This window comes from Bos mutus, chromosome 14, assembly GCF_027580195.1.
Source record: "Bos mutus isolate GX-2022 chromosome 14, NWIPB_WYAK_1.1, whole genome shotgun sequence".
Taxonomy (NCBI): Eukaryota; Metazoa; Chordata; class Mammalia; order Artiodactyla; family Bovidae; genus Bos; species Bos mutus.
The window spans coordinates 72,110,008-72,125,683 of record NC_091630.1 but is presented as its reverse complement, the minus strand read 5'-3'; the positions used below and the strand labels follow the sequence as shown (position 1 = coordinate 72,125,683).

General features: G+C 52.0%; 1 protein-coding gene across 1 annotated transcript in view; it reads right to left on the bottom strand.

Annotated features, from left to right (window-relative positions):
• The window catches only part of COL22A1 (collagen type XXII alpha 1 chain), a 224,269-nt gene extending 215,397 nt beyond the window's left edge, over positions 1–8,872 (bottom strand). Inside the window, 1 exon segment of the mRNA XM_070382724.1 lies at positions 8,422–8,872. The gene's annotated coding sequence lies outside the window, so the exon portion shown is untranslated.
• Between the last annotated feature and the right edge of the window lie 6,804 nt (positions 8,873–15,676).

The following is a 15,676-nucleotide window of genomic DNA, read 5'->3' as shown; positions in this document are numbered from 1 at the left end:
TCATCACCTCTGTGCTTTGCCGTGTCCAGTGAAGTCAGGCTTTTCAAACCCAGTCTGAGCATTTCTCGGTGGGAGAATTCGCAGGAGCGATAGAGAAGAGCCTCTTGAAAGGTTCTCTCTGAGGACTGAACCCTGCCACCCCATCCTCTTTCCTTCCTTTTCACCTGAGAACAGTCCACACATGGCAGATCAACTCGTGGCGACGTTAACGCATCACAAGGCCCTCGTGCATCCATCCACCCGCAGGCTTGGTCTCTCACTCACCGTTTCGTCAGTCGGCTCTCTCGCCCGCCCTCCACCCAGGGAGTCATGCATTTCTGCACCCCTCCGTCCCTCCCCACCTCATCACCACCAACCACCCACCCACACAGGCGCTCACTCACACCACAGGCCCAGTACGGAACCCACTCCCACCCAAGCCCACACCAGAGCTTCGGCAACGGAGATAAACCAGGCAGAGTTCCTGCCTCCGGGACTGCACATGGTAGGAACACAGCCCCAGAGAGGAACAAGGCATTCAAAATAGTGTGGGGTCAGTTGCAGCGACGTGGGTGAACAGAGTGAAGAAAGTCAGAAAGAGAAAAGCAAATACCACATATTAATGCGTATGTGTGGAATCTAGAAAATGGCACTGATGACCTGTTTGCAGGGCAGGAATAGAGACACAGACAAACAGAACGGACGTGTGGACCCTGCAGGGAAGGAGTGTGGAACGACCTGCGAGAGTAGCACTAACATATATACACTGCCATGTGTAAAGCTACCGGGAAGCTTCTGCATAGCACAGGGAGCTCAGCTCGGTGCTTGCTCTGTGATGACCTAGAGGGGTGGGTGGGGGGTGAGGGGTAGCGGGGAGGCTCAAGGGGGAGGGGATATGTGTGCATGGCTGATTCATTTTCTTTCACAGCAGAAACTAAAACAACATTGTGATGCAATTATACTCCAGTTAAAAAAATAAAAACAGATAAAAATAGTTAGAGGAATTCTCCACTTTCCTCCAAGGCTCCGTGTTTACCCTCTAGGAAGCCGGATGTGAGAGCCCAGCCTTAACAGACAACACACTGACACAGAGAAGGGAAGGGAGGGGAGGGGAGGACAAAGTTGGGGGAGCACAAGCGAAAGAGGCTTCTGCTCTTATCTGGCCATTTGCCCCTGGACAGGTCGCCTACCGCTCTAGGTCTCTTCTCCTACATAAAGTGATGACTAACTCTGTCTAGTATTCTTGCAGAAATTAGCCGGGGGGAGTGTGTTCCAGTAAGTCCTGCTGCTTGGTGAGTGGTTGGCTAGAGGCACCCAAACCCCCGCCTGAACACACCGGCGGCAGCTTGGCCTCAGGGCACTGGGGTATCTGCCCCTTGAGGCCCTAAACACATCTGGCCTGCAGCAGGCATTCAGAGCACTAACCGGACACAGCCCTGGGGGCAGGGCTATCAGGAAATGACCAACCAAAGAGGCAAGAGATACAGGTATTTGTAGTCAGTATGTAATGCTGGAGATCCTGGTTGGATTCCTGGGTCAGGAAGTTCCCCTGGAGAAGCGATAGGCTACCCACCCCAGCATTCTTGGGCTTCCCCAGTGGCTCAGACGGTAAAGAATCCACCTGCAATGTGGGAGACGTGGGATCGATCCCTGGGTTGGAAATCCCCTGGAGGAGGGCATGGCAACCCACTCTCTTGCCTGGAGAATCCCATGGACAAAGAGCCTGGTGGGCTACAGTCCACCGGGTTGCAAAGACTCAGACATGACTGAGCGACTTAGCACAGTACATTCAGTATGTGCTGTACAGCCAGTGCATCGTCTGAGGGAGGGGTGATCCTCTGTGATCAGGTGTTGAGGACTTTCTTTTCCAGCATAAGAACAGGCTGGTGTGGCTGACAGGGAATCCTGGGGCCTGTACGACCTTCTAAAGGTTCTAGCAAGTTGACCTACCAGGCATTAAGGATGTCAGATCTACTCACTGACCAGAGATTTCTGGGCCCTGAGCTGTCCCTCACCGTGTTTTCTGAGCCCATCCCCTTGGCTCCGGTAGAGATTCTCTAAAAGGTCCTGGACCACACAGACAAGCAAGAGAAGGGCCAAATTCAGACCCAAGCCAGACTTACACCCACCAACACAGCCCAGTCCATGAATCCAGGCCCCTAGGGCTCAGTGGGACCCCCAGCAATGCCCAAGGTCCAGAGCTGCCTGGTCATCACTCGGAGCTCACCCCCCACCCCACCACCACCACGCCACACTGATGGGAAGGACTAACATCCGCCATGCATGCCTGTGTGTGGGACGCTGTGCCAGACACTGCAAATAATGGTACCACTTTTCCAATCTTGATATTTCACTCCCTTATTTGTGATTTAAACCAAGCTGTAATTTTATTAATCGGATACTATGTGCCAGGCACTTGATTATCACCGTTTGGAAATTCCTTCCTCCCACAAAGATGTACTAAGTTCCTTACTGCACCCACCATTGTGCAGACACTAGTAATTCAGAGATAAGAAACACAAAACCCGTGAACTCCAGGAACTCACTAGCAAGGGGCAGAAACAGACCAGCCCTTGGGGGATGACAGAAGTTGAAGACGTGAAGCTGTGGCAGCATGGGGGGCAGGGGGCGAGGAGCACCGGGAGGGCGGGGTTCGTGGGAGAAGCGAGCTGCAGGGAAAGCCCACGCGGACTCGCCCACAGCAACTCAGGAGCAAAGGGAAAAGCTGAGCTGCAGTAGGTGTTTCCACAGAGACCATGGCAAACATGCCATCCAGGGTCTTATCCTGCCTGTCTGTTTCGCTGAAGGCCAATGAAGACCATTGCCCCGCAGCCCAGTGGCCTCAGAGAAACCATTAGACCAGGCAAAACAGGCAATTCTACCTTTCAGTTATTAACAGAGCCCCTCCTATGAGCTAGACACAGTGGTAGGTAAACTTGTTGTAGTGGTCATTGTTGCTACAATTGTTCAAATGTTGGATTTTTGATTGATGTGTATGTTTGGATATAAGATTCTGAAAGGGTATTTGTCAGAATGTTACTACTGGATAAGCTGGGGAGATGAAAACACAGGACATTGCCAATAATTTTGCCCTTGTAAAAATACACTTTCAAGTGTAAAGCAACTATACACTAATAAAAAAAAAATAAAACAAACATACATGTATTTAAATGCTAAAAAACATGCTTTCATTGCTTTTATAATTTAAGACATTCTAATGAAAAATATTTTCTAAAAAGAACAAAGATTGTCCTTTGGATGAATGTTATACATTTATCTTACACACTTAAGGCAGATCGGAATTTTGGTTCAGCCCATGGATTCTGCACGAAGACATGGGTTTGAGTCCCAGCTCAGCTGCTTACTTACTGAGGGACTAAACATCTGTAAGCCCCGGATGGACAGGCCACTGGGCTGTCCATCTGCACAGGGGTTAGCAGCATAACTGATCCCCAGGAGTGATGGGAGAATGTGGATTATATACCCTGGGACCAACTGGAGTCCAATCTCAGGCTTAGGGTCACATTAGTCTTGTTTTTATAGGGGTCAAAAAAATGTCATGGGAAAGGAGATTTCAATTATTCTACTTTTCTTTTTTTTCTTTGGCCACACCGCATGGCATGTGGGATCTTAGTTCCCTGAACAGGGATGGAACCTAACCCCTTGCATTGCAAGCACAGAGTCTTAACCACTGGACTGCCAGGGAAGCCCCCTTTAATTATTCTAAGTACCGCCAAAAACATGGAGTAAGGGCTGACAGACAGAGGTGGCAGGGAGAAAGTTTTCATTTTAACGTGATATCCACTAACAAACCACTGGTTCCCCTTGGGAGGTGGCAGTTTCTCTGCCCGGGAGTAGGATAGGAGAAGGTAGGCAAAGGCTGGGACAGATGAGTCAGACTCCGGTAGAGGAGATGGGGCAAGGTGGCTGTGATGGTCATCTCACAGGCTTGAGAAGAAAGAGCCTGTTAAAGGAACGACTATCCGGTAAAGCCCTGTGTGGTCATGAATCTATCACCCCAAAGAAGCTTGTAGCACTGTTTGATTTTCAAGTGAGACTTTGTTGAATGGATTGTTGAGCTCAGTTTGCTTTTTCTTGTTTTTATACAGCACACTCTGGCTTCAGCTACTTGGCTGCTGGGCAGTCAAGACCAGTTCCAATTGGCTCCTCTCTGTCAGGATGCAGTTAAAAGAAAGTCTTCTCTTTAGAGAGCTCCAAACAAAAAGGATGTGCAAATTTTTTTTTTTTCCAAAACTGTATTATGAACCCAACTTTAAGAAATTAAAATGATGTTCTCATCTCTATCAGAACTTAGGCAGAGTTAGCTAGAAGTAGTGAGCACACAGTAACTGGGAGTGTCCAAGCTAAGGCAGGCAGACAGCAGATGAGAACTTAACCCCATCAAATGGGGTTTGTCACTAGAGGGTTCCGACAAGCTCCACGACCACAGCGGGAGGGCTGGTCGGCACATTCCCTGGATCTCGGCCAAGACTTCCCTCTGTTCAGACCACGATGTTACCCAGCTTTTGGCTTCTCATGAAGGCCCAGTCCCAAAACCTCCTGAGAGCCACTAAAATGGCCGTGCCCTTTGACCCAGAATGCCTATTCCTTAGGAATAATCTCAGGGAAGGCATCGCAAGGGGGGGAAGTCACATGCAGAAAGATGCTCGCTGAGGCAGCAAGCGGGAATGGGGAGTTGGGGGGGCACATCCACCAAAAGGATTAGAAGAAGTGATAAAAAATGGTGCTTACTAAACCACAAAGAAGGCAATGGCACCCCACTCCAGTATTCTTGCCTGGAAAATCCCATGGACAAAGGAGCCTGGTAGGTGGCAGTCCATGGGGTCGCACAGAGTTGGACACGACTGAGCGACTTCACTTTCACTTTTCACTTTCATGCATTGGAGAAGGAAATGGCAACCCACTCCAGTGTTCTTGCCTGGAGAATCCTGGGGACGGGGGAGCCTGGTGGGCTGCTGTCTAGGGGTTGCACAGAGTCGTACACGACTGAAGCGACTTAGCAAACCACAAAGAAAGCGACCAATTTTGCTAAATCATAAGGCTGAGGAGTGCTACATGTCATTCACTCATTCAACGTTGCAATTCCTGTGGACATTTGTTCACTTACTCATTGCAAAGTGCAAGGAGGAGAGGTCAGTGTGGCCGCCTGGCCTTGACACACACACACACACACATGCACAATGGGCAGGAAGACCAAGGGGAAGCCCTCTATGCCCGGGCATCTCTCAGTAGACATGCATTTAAGACCAATCTCTGTCTCTAAATACAAAACAGTCAAGTCATTCACGTTCTCCTGGACTCTGTCCCTTCATCTGTAAAATGGGGCAACTGTACTCTTCTCATCTTACCAGATACATCTTTCTTGATTTCTGTTATTTGATTTTTATTAATAAAAATATTTATTTAATAAAAATGATTAAAGCTGTTTTTGTCAGGCAAGCTGCCTTGTCTTCCACTCTTGAGTAGGAAGATGGGCTAAGAATTCCTCAGGGACCTTTCCCACCCTAAAGATCCCTGTGGGCTTTTTTCATTCTGGTTCTCCTCAGCTGCCTGCATCTGTAATGGTGGCTCCTTCTGTTGGTGTGATAAGGGCTTTGATCCCCCAGATGTGGCTTTGAATCTTGGCTCTTGTATTCCCTCTACCTGTCCCGAGGTAAGCCATTCAGACTCTCACCTTCGGTTTCCTTGTTCACAAAACCAAGAAATGAATGACCCACAGAGAGTTCACAGTCCTGACCCGAGTGACCACACACCCATGCTGGCCTCTATTGGCAGCAGCACTGAAGTAAGAGCAGGGGGCCAGAGTGGATGAGCAGAATTTTAGGGAAGGAAGCACTTAGGAAGTGCAGACCCTCAAGCTGGGAGAAGACCTTAAATGTTCACATGGCCATCGACGTTCAGATCAGCACCCATTCCGGCCCTGTGAAATGGCCGTCCAACCTCTATTTAAATCCCTCCAGCATCGGAGCCTCGTCCCCCAGTGATTGAATCCAGGGGAACCCCTCCTGTCTCTGACCCGATATTCCCACTGGACAGGAATCCAGCATCCAGTGAAATTTCATTCACCGGTCCTCCTGCTTCCACCCTCTGGGGACCAAGAGAGTGGGTCAGCTGTCTCTTCTCCACAGCATCCCCGCAGACTCCATCAGCCACGGGTCTTCTCTCCTCCGCAACAGAGGCTCTTTCTTACAGTCCACAGCTCTGTTCCCAGGGCAGCCTGCATTCTCTCTGAAAGTGACTCTGCTTATCTGCAATCCTCTTAGAATGGAGCCAGAGGGAGAGAGAGAAGCTGGACCTTCCAGTCCAGAGGGGGCAAGCCCCCTGCCGGTCACACCAGTCACACCGATGACCGTGGATGACCAGGGGGCATCCGCCTGGCTGGTGGGCAGCCACATGGACGGCCTCCCTGGGACACAAGCCCAAGGCTGTCCCATCTTCTCACTTTTCAAGAGAAGCCAGAGATTAAGATGTGTACATGAAATCTCCTGATTCAGTTTATGTTGAAAAGTAATCAAAACAAATGCAAAATGCTCCTAAGAAGCATTAAGACTATCTGAGGGCTGGATCAGCCTGTAGGCCACTTCCTTAACCATTTTGTAAATAATGAAAAAACTTTCGAGAACCTGACGAAACTTTGAAGAAGCTCCAGGGGGAAAAAAAAGTTACAAATTTCTGCTCCCAACATTTTCAAGGCCCCAAGGAGGTGTGTGCGTGTTTTCCGACAGTTGTGTCTGACTCTTTTCGACCCCAGGGACTGTAGCCCACAGGCTCCTCTGTCCATGGGATTTTCCAGGCAAGCATACTGGAGTGGATTGCCATCTCATACTCCAGCAGATCTTTCCAACCCAGGGATCCAACTCGAGTCTCTTGTGTCTCCTGCAATGGCAGGTAGATTTTTTACCATTAGCACCACCTGGGAAGCCCCTTCAAGGCCCCATTGATCCCCAGAGTCACTTGTGGATCTGCAGGAAAGGAAACCCTCGACTCTTCCAGCCTCTTGACAGACACAGGACACCCACCGACACAAGGTGGCAATTTCCCTCAAATCACACAGCTGGCCCCTGAGCAGCAGAGTGACAAGGAGATGCAGGATGGGGTGGGGGTACAACCACTGATGCCACCCCCTCCCCGGGTCTGTGCAGCAGAAGCTAACTTAGATCCACCGCATGCCAACGAGGTCCCGGGCACTCTCAGAGTTCTCCCTGTGTGCTTTAATCATGTCCATTTGGCAGATAAGGAACCCAAACCTCCCTGGGCACAGCTCCCCCAGCTCAGGGCAGCCAGAGAGAGCAACGGAGTTAAGACCAGGAAGCCAAATGAGCAGCAAGGCTCCTGACCTTCTTCAGCATCAGTGCCAACCAGATAGCACACCCCACTCAGCCCAACATAGAAGCCCTGGGCTTTAGAACTTCCCTGGAACAACTCAGTGAACTAAACTCAAAGGGTCTGAAGATGTGGCCCATCACCGGGGGCTCTCACAGCACAAGTCTGGCTTCCTAGGATTTTTCCGGGTGTACATCCTCAATGAGACACAGACAGACGGGAGCTGGAATGACCTGTGTTCCCACAGGGGTGCCGTACAAAGTGCTGGAAGATGACAAGTAATGGAATGATGTTCTGTGGAGGGGACCAGGGGGGTCGCCCCCTTCAGGACATGCCTGATAAGCCTCTCCCCTGTCTGTCATCTCTGAGTCTGGACTTGAGTGGGGAGAAGGGAAGGTACATTTTCCCAAAAATGTGACTAATTTCAATTACACTTTATAACCTGGGACAAGAAGCTCAGGTCTGCTGCAGAGATTGGCTTTGCAGAAAAGGAACAAAAACACCTTCCTGGGCCGGAGAAAGTTGGGAGAGGGAGACACACTGCTCAGATAGGAAAGAGATGTCAACTGAGACCAACAGGCAAAGCTCCTGGACACTGAATGCAAAACCAAAGGGACACTATCCTTCCCCACTTCACTCTCTTTGTGATTTTTTGTCTTTTTTTTTTTTTTAATCTTTCTGGCTCCTCTTCCAAATTTCTTATTGGAAAGTTAAAAGAAGCTAGGATGTCTCAACAACTCAAAAGTAGCAACTCAGAAACCAACCTGCATCTGACAGGCTGCCGGGCGCCAGCCACCCTGTGCTCCTGTTTCCCAGGGTTGTTTGGCTGGAATCAAACAGGTGCTTCTCACCGACTTTGCTCCATCCCACTCTGAACCTGGGCCCAGCACAGGCCCACCTGTCAGGACCGAGGTCACACTGCCTGAGGAGCTCAGTGCGCTGGTGCTCCAGAAAGAGCTAGATCCCAGGGAGGAGAGGGCATTGCCCCCGGGGCTCACGCCCCCAGGACGCTCCCCTCCTGGTCGCGGAGGAGATGGGGGAAGCCTGAAGCCCTGTGACCCCCGGCAGCCCCGAGCAGAGAAGAGAAGCCGGCCTTACCTGGCAGGGGCGAGGCTCAGGGGGATGCCAGCCGGGGTCCCAGTCCAGGCGGATCCAGAAGAAGCGAGTCTGGAGAAGCCGCGAGCCCCAGGCAGCCCCCTCCCGGGCGGGGGGGTGTCACCGCCCACCCTCCCCCCAATCTAGCAAACTGACTCCCTAGGTTAGACCTGTAATAGCTCTGGCGAATTGGCCCCGGCCGGGGTCCGGAGAGAGAGCTACTTATCCGACCACTAACTAAATAAATACTGTAAAAAAGGTGAGGCTTGGCACTTAGAGGATAAAACAGAAAGTTTGTGAGAAACAGAAAAATAAGGAAACGGGAGACACCTCCTTGGGGGGAAAAAAATGCAGCAGCGGCAGCCAGCCCAGCTGCTGCCCAAGAACAAAGCTGCTCTGGTCCCCCCAGGGGCGAAGCGGCCGGGGCGGTGGGATCCCCAGCCCGGAGCGCGGAGGGCGGGGCCCGGAGGTGGGCGGGGCGATGAGGGAGGCGGGCAGTGGGAGGGGAGGGGCTAAGAGGGGCGGGGCGGGCGAAGGGGCGGGGGCGGGGGCGGGGCGAGCGGAGAAGGAGACGCCTGGTCCCCTGGAGTGCCAGGGGCCGGAGGGGCGGGAGGCTCCCGGAAGAAGGGGGAGAGGAGGATGGGGTGTCCCTCTGGGGGTCGCGGTTGGGGGGTGGGGGCAGGAGGCTGGGGAGGGGTCAGGCAGCAGGAACAGCGTCGGGCCCCAGGCGGCAAAGAGAAGTCGCTCAGAAGCCCGGGACAGGGCCTGACAACTCGTCCAATTATAGACTTTAGCGGGTATTTCGGTCCCTTTTACAGCCTGGTCTGAAATAGCCGCCTCGCTAGGCAGCAGCTGCCTGCAAGTTTGGAAAGTTTGGAGGGGCAGGGGGCCGGAGGTGGGGGGCTTCGCTTTTGCCGCGCTCTGTGAGCCCCTCTCCTGGCTCAGCACCTGCCTGCCTCTGGCTACAGGTGGCCCCTCTCCCTGCTCTCAGAACATCCTGGGCGAGGGGTGAGTTGATGTCCTTATTTTGAGATGAGGACTAGGAAAGTTCAGGGAGAGCCGTTGTCATCCGCCTGCGGGGGTCCCCCAGAAGAGCAGGGGTGGGGGCCAGGTGGGTGTGAGAAGCACACTTCCCTTCCTCAAGGGTTGCCAAGCCTCCAAAAGAAGAGAAGGAACAGGTGCTGGCCCCAGGGGCTCTTCTGCTTTTTCTTGCTGACCTCCGTTCCTAAAAATGGGCCGGGCATGAGTATTTTGAACTAGATGAGAACATGGCTTAATTTGAATGACCTCCCTCAGCCCCACTCGACCCAAATCAGACTCCCAAGCTCGGGGGTGTCTTTATTTGGCCTCCTGCTCGGCAGCAGGGATTTAATAAACAGACAGAGTGGGGCTCATCTGTGACCCAGGGAATTCTCAGCCATCCAGCCCCTTCCTTCCCCTCCTCCTCATTTCCCTTTTCCCCTGTGGCAGTTCATTCCACATGTGGTTACTGGGAGCCCACTTGGTACCAGGCAGAGTGTCAGGTGCCAGGTAAATGGAACACAGGAGGCGTGCTGGGAGCGGGGGGGTGGGGGGCACTGTCCTGGCATGGGATGGCGACAAACTGACATGGGTGCCCTGGTTATCAGAGTGACAGGTAGGGTAGGGAGGTTAGGAAGAGAGTCATCACACCTGCGTGAAAGGACTAGACGGCACAGTCACTTAACACACAGGCGTCATGGGCCCCGTGTGTGCCCAGGTGCCAGGTATCATGGTGAGCCTGGTTGGGAGGGGGAGGTTGCCTGTGTCCATCATCACAGGGAGACAGAAAACAGGGATGCAGCCCACCGCACTGAATGACCAGGTTGTCCTAAGAGCTGTGAAGGACACAGAGAAGAAAGATGAATTAGAGAGTGAATGGAGAGGGAGCCGGACTCCAGAGTCAGTACCACGGGGCCGTGACTAGAGATGGGAGCACCTCTGCCCTGCCTGGTGAAGGAGGGCACCCAGGGTCGAGGCTTGCAGGGTGCCCAGAGGTCACTACGGCACAGACAGCTGTCCAGGCAGAGTGAAGGACTTGAGCGTGGAGTTGAGGGCCCCTTGTGGCCTGGGGTTCGTGGGGGGACTGTGGCCAGGGCCAGGCTAGAGAGGGGAGCAGGGCACAGGTGACTGATGCAGCTGGGGAGGCCTGAGAAGAGTGTGGAGTGGAGCCAGATGATCAGGAGTGTCTGGAGCACTTGTGGGGCAGGGGTTTGGCCAGTAGGGAGCTTTCTAGAGCCCATGGGCCATGGTAGGGAGGTGAGCTGGGAAACCATCCAAGATCAGAGAGAGAGCTCCTAGAACAGCTAGTGCCGAGCCCCGTGCTGAAAACGAGCTTGCACATTTGAGGGGCGGCCCCAGTGGGGTCCCACAAACAACCTCTCCCCTCTGATGACCCCTGAGACCTAGTGAGGGAGGTCGGCTCACAGGACAGAAGGCCCCTTCCACCATTGTGACTGTCTCTGGGACCCTGCCCTGCAGTGGTCCTGTCGCCCAGGGCTCTCCCCCTGCCCCTGCCCCACGCCTCACCATGACGGAGTGTGTCCTGACCACCAACTGTGGACAGAGCCCACGGCCCCCACCACACACCCTAGCCCTCAGTCTCCCATCTTCCCTTCTGCTGCTGCCAGTGGTTTCTTAAAAATTATTTTGTTTTTAATTTTTATCAAATGTAATGGTAACCTTTTTTTGCCATCTATGGGGTCGCACAGAGTCGGACACGACTTAAGTGACTTAGCAGCAGCAGCAGCATCTATGGGGTCACACAGAGTCATACACGACTGAAGCGACTTAGCAGCAGCAGCAGCAGCAGAAGCAGCAGCACATGGGAACTTAGTTCCCTAACCAGGAATTGAACCCTTGCCCCTGCAATGGAAGCACAGAGTTTGAATCCCTGGACTGCCAGGGAAATCCCTGCTGCCACTGTTAAACCAGGATGAAGGCCTCTCTGGACTGGACAAACCCCCGGAGACCAGCGGCCTCCCCTTCCATCTCCTTCCCCACCTGAGCACCCCGAGGCCCAGAGAGGAGGCTGGGCACACTCGGGACTGCTGTCCAGCCCCTCCTCGCTGCCGTTCTTCCAAACCAAACCTCTTCACGAAAACGGATCCGTGGGTTCACAAGGTCATGCCCTTCCTCTGAGAAATGGACACGAGGATTTGTTCTGTTCTGCATCTCTGCAAAGAGAGGCTGAGAGCCTGGAGAAGTGAGCAGAGGGCTCTGCAAAGACAATTTCAGAAAGCTCTGTCTCGCCTCCTTCCCTTCTGGACTCTTTCTCTGCTGAGTCCAGTTGCTGAGTCCAACTCTGATGCCAAGCTGCCCACATTTTCAAGATGTGTTAAACAGAAATGGAAAATGCGCATGGGTATCATTCCTCATGGGCCTCCTGATGGCTCAAACAGTAAAGAATCTGCCTGCAATGCAGGAGACCTGGACTCGATCGGGAAGATTCCCCGGAGAAGGGAATGGCTACCCACTCCAGTATTCTTGCCTGGAGAATCCTATGGACAGAGGAGCCTGATGGGCTACAATCCATAGGGTTGCAAAGAGTCAGGCACGACTGACTAATACACACACACACACACCATTCTGCATACAAAAGTATATGGATATCCATTAAACAAAGAGCTAGAAAATGTCTCCTGTGACTTACTTCCTTCTCATTTCTTCCGCCCATTCCATCATGGTGATGATTAACACCATGGGTAAACATATGGAACAACTTTAAGGTGATCGCCAGTCATAGTTTGCATTTCTGGGTGGAAACATCATGGGATCCTCTACTCAAGGTTTCCCGAAGGTGCAGTTCAGGTGTTGCAGACCACATTTCCCTCAGAAATTTCTGGGGAAGAATTGGCTGCCGAGTGCATTGAGGTTGCTGGCTGTGGTGCCTTGCTTGTAGCACAGAGATCCCTGTTGTCTGGCTCCCCGTCAGGGCCGAGCGTGGCCCCAGCATCCCTGTGAGAGGTCAGTGCTCTCCGTCAGACGTCTACTTCTTCCTGGGCCAGCTCAGTGGGAGCACCGCTCTCGTGTCTCTTTCTGCCTTCTTCTGCCACCAGCCAGAGAAAGTTTGGCTGATGGGATTAGGTGAGGCTCTCCCAGACAATCTCAATAAGCTCCCTCTATTAATGTCACGTGGGCCCCATCACATAACACAAACCCAAGAGTGATATCCCACCCCATGCTGATGTTCTAGGGGTTAGAGAGGGACGTTTTCCTGGGAGGAGTCACTCTGACCCACCACGCCCTTTTATCAAACTTCTTCACTTATTGAAATCTGTAGTTATTATTTTCCTTCCTCTTAAGAAAATTGGGGTATTTCCTGCATTTCTTTCTTACTTCAGTCTCTGTGAGGGCAGTAAATGCATCTTCTTGATCACTGCTGTGTCCCCAAGCCTAGGGTGGTGCTTGCGTGTAACAGGTACGTTACAAATCAAATACAATTGACAGGATGAACATCGTGGAAAAGCGAGGGGGCCAGCTTGCGGTGGTTGGAAGGGTGGGGCGGGGGAGGGCATGTTTGGAATGGATTCTGGGCACCCTCCTCCCTCCACCCACCAGCCTCCAAGGGGATCCTTTGAAAATCAAATCCAGTTTCTTTATCTTTGCTGGAAATGCTCCTGTGGGTTTCCCCATTTGCTTAGAATCAACTCTGAAGCCCCCCGGCCACACCGTGTTCCTTCACAAACTGCCCAGGACCCTGCCCTCCCCACCGTCTGTCCCTGGACCCTCATCCCAGAGCACCAGCCCCAGTGGCCTCCCTGCCTTTCCTCGCACCTGGAGTCCCCCTGCACAGTCGGGGCTCTCGGTGACCCTCCCTCCCACGAGGGCCGGCCTCAGGCGTCGTGTGCTCCTCCACGGAGGGTTCGGGTCAAAGGCCCCCTCCTCAGCAGGCCCCCTCCCCACCCCATCTGCGTTTATTGGGCACGATGTCCGAGGTTATTTCGGAACAACCTAAATGCCCCCTGTGGATGGATGGATGAAGACAGTGCGGTATGGACATATGATGGAGTGTCATTCTGCTTAGAAAAAAGGAAATCCTGCCATATGTGACAACACAGTGCGTCTTGAAGACACTCCTCTCGGTGAAACGGGCAAGTTTCAGAACGACCAACGCTGTATGATTCCACTTCTGAGCAGCTGGAGTAGTCAGATACACAGAAGGAGGGCATGGAATGGTGGTTGCCATGATCCAGGGGAGCAAGAAACGAAGAGTCCCTGTTCCAGGGGTATGAAGTTTCACGTAAGCAAGATGAATCCGTTCTAGATTCTCTACAACAGTGTGCACAGTATGGTATTACACACCTAAAAATGGGTTAAGAGGGTAGATCTCATGTTAAGGGTAGGTGTCATGTTAATTTATGACAATAATGAATTAAAAAAAAATGCAAACCAGCTCGACATCTGTCCCTGCTCCCTACTTGGCTTTGTGGTTCTCCAAGGCCTGTCATGGGCTTCCCTGGTGGCTCAAATAGTAAAGAATCTGCCTGCAATGCGGGAGACCTGGATTCAATCCCCAGGTTGGGAAGATCTCCTGGGGGAGGGCATGGCAACCCACTCCAGTGTTCTTGCCTGGAGAATCCCCCTGGACAGAGGAGCCTGGTAGGTTGCAATCCATGGGGTCTCAAAGAGTCGGACATGACTGAGCGACTGAGCGACTGAGGACAGGCCGGTCGTGCTTTCTGATGGTGTATTTTATGTTTGAGTGTTTCCTCTTTGTCTCCGCAGCCAGAAACAAGACCCAAGAGGGCAGGAAATTCTATTGCATCCTTTGGTGAGGACAGCGCCTGGTCCAGATCAGAGAGGAGCTGGTGAGTGAGGGGACTTAGTCCCTGGGCTGATGTCTCCTCCTGAGATGCCCTGACATCTCCAGTGAAGTTGGAAGTGTTAGTCGCTCAGTTGTGTCTGACTCTTTGTGACCCCAGAGACAGTAGCCCCAGCAGACTCCTCTGTCCATGGAATTCTCCAGGAGAGACAGCAAATAATATAGCAACTAAACAACAACGACATCAGTCACCACGAGTTAGGCACCTGTGTGCTAGAAACACTTGCAGACATGCGTGTGTCACTTTGAGCACAGCTGGCGGGGTAACAGGGCCAGCCTCCTCTCATGGATACAAGGCAGAGGCTTGGTTGCTGAGAATCCTGCCAGAGTTGTCCACCTGCCTATGAACCTAGGTCTTCTTCTAGAAGCTTTTCTTCTACATATCCCAGCCTGAAACATGACTTGAAAATTTCCTTTTTTTTTAGCACAAAAATGCTCTGGTTTCTGAAAAGTGGGTCGAAGTTATCTGCTGAGAAATCAAACACTGATTTCCTGGCAACTCAGAATCTCCTTCTTCCTGGATCTTTCCCGGTGTCCCATTCAGGGTGATTTCAACCAGAGCCATCACATTCATGGTGTGATCCTGCCAAAGCCACCTAGGCAAGTCCTGGGTCAGTTGCTTGCCCTTGGGTTCACACCCCATTCCCAGGCTTCCCTGTTTTAGAAATTGAGCCAGTTACCCCAACATCAGTAACTCCTTCTTCCTGTGAATCCCCTGCTAATATTCCTTGGCACCCCGGGTGATTTAACTGCCCACGTCCAGGGATCTTCCCTGTCGGTTGGCAGCATCTCAAATCATAAACTTCCCTTTTCCAGGTGAGGCAAGTGAGCTTCGGAGGGTCGCTTGCTCTGTGTCAGAGCTAGTAAAGGTTGAACCATTCCTTGATTGTGAAATCAATTAAATTATGTGCAGTGGGTCAAAGACAACTGGAAGGAACATTAGTAAAAACGGCAGTGATTGTACTTCCCAGAATGCATTCCTCATCAGCACAGATATGTTCCCAAGAGTGTTCAGACCAGCACTGTTTACAAAAGTGAAAAATGGGCAACAGTCATAATGTCCAACGCTAGGGGAGCGGATGAAAGAAACGATGGAAAGTCATTCAAGTGGAGATTTAGGGTTATGCTCATTATAAGGTAAGAAAGAATAAAACAGGAGAAGAGTTGGGGGAAGAAAAAAAGCAGACTCTCCCTTTCTCTTTCCAAAAGTCTTTATCGAAGAGATGCTTTTGTAGCTTTCTTAATATTTTCTCCATTCTATTTTCTAAAATGAGAACATGTTCTTTACATACCCTGCATGCGTGCTAAGTCACTTCAGTCATGTCCGGCTCTTTGCGACCCCCGTGGACTTGTAGCCCACCAGGCTCCCCTGTCCATGGGATTCTTCAGGCAAGATACTGGAGTGGGTTGCCATGC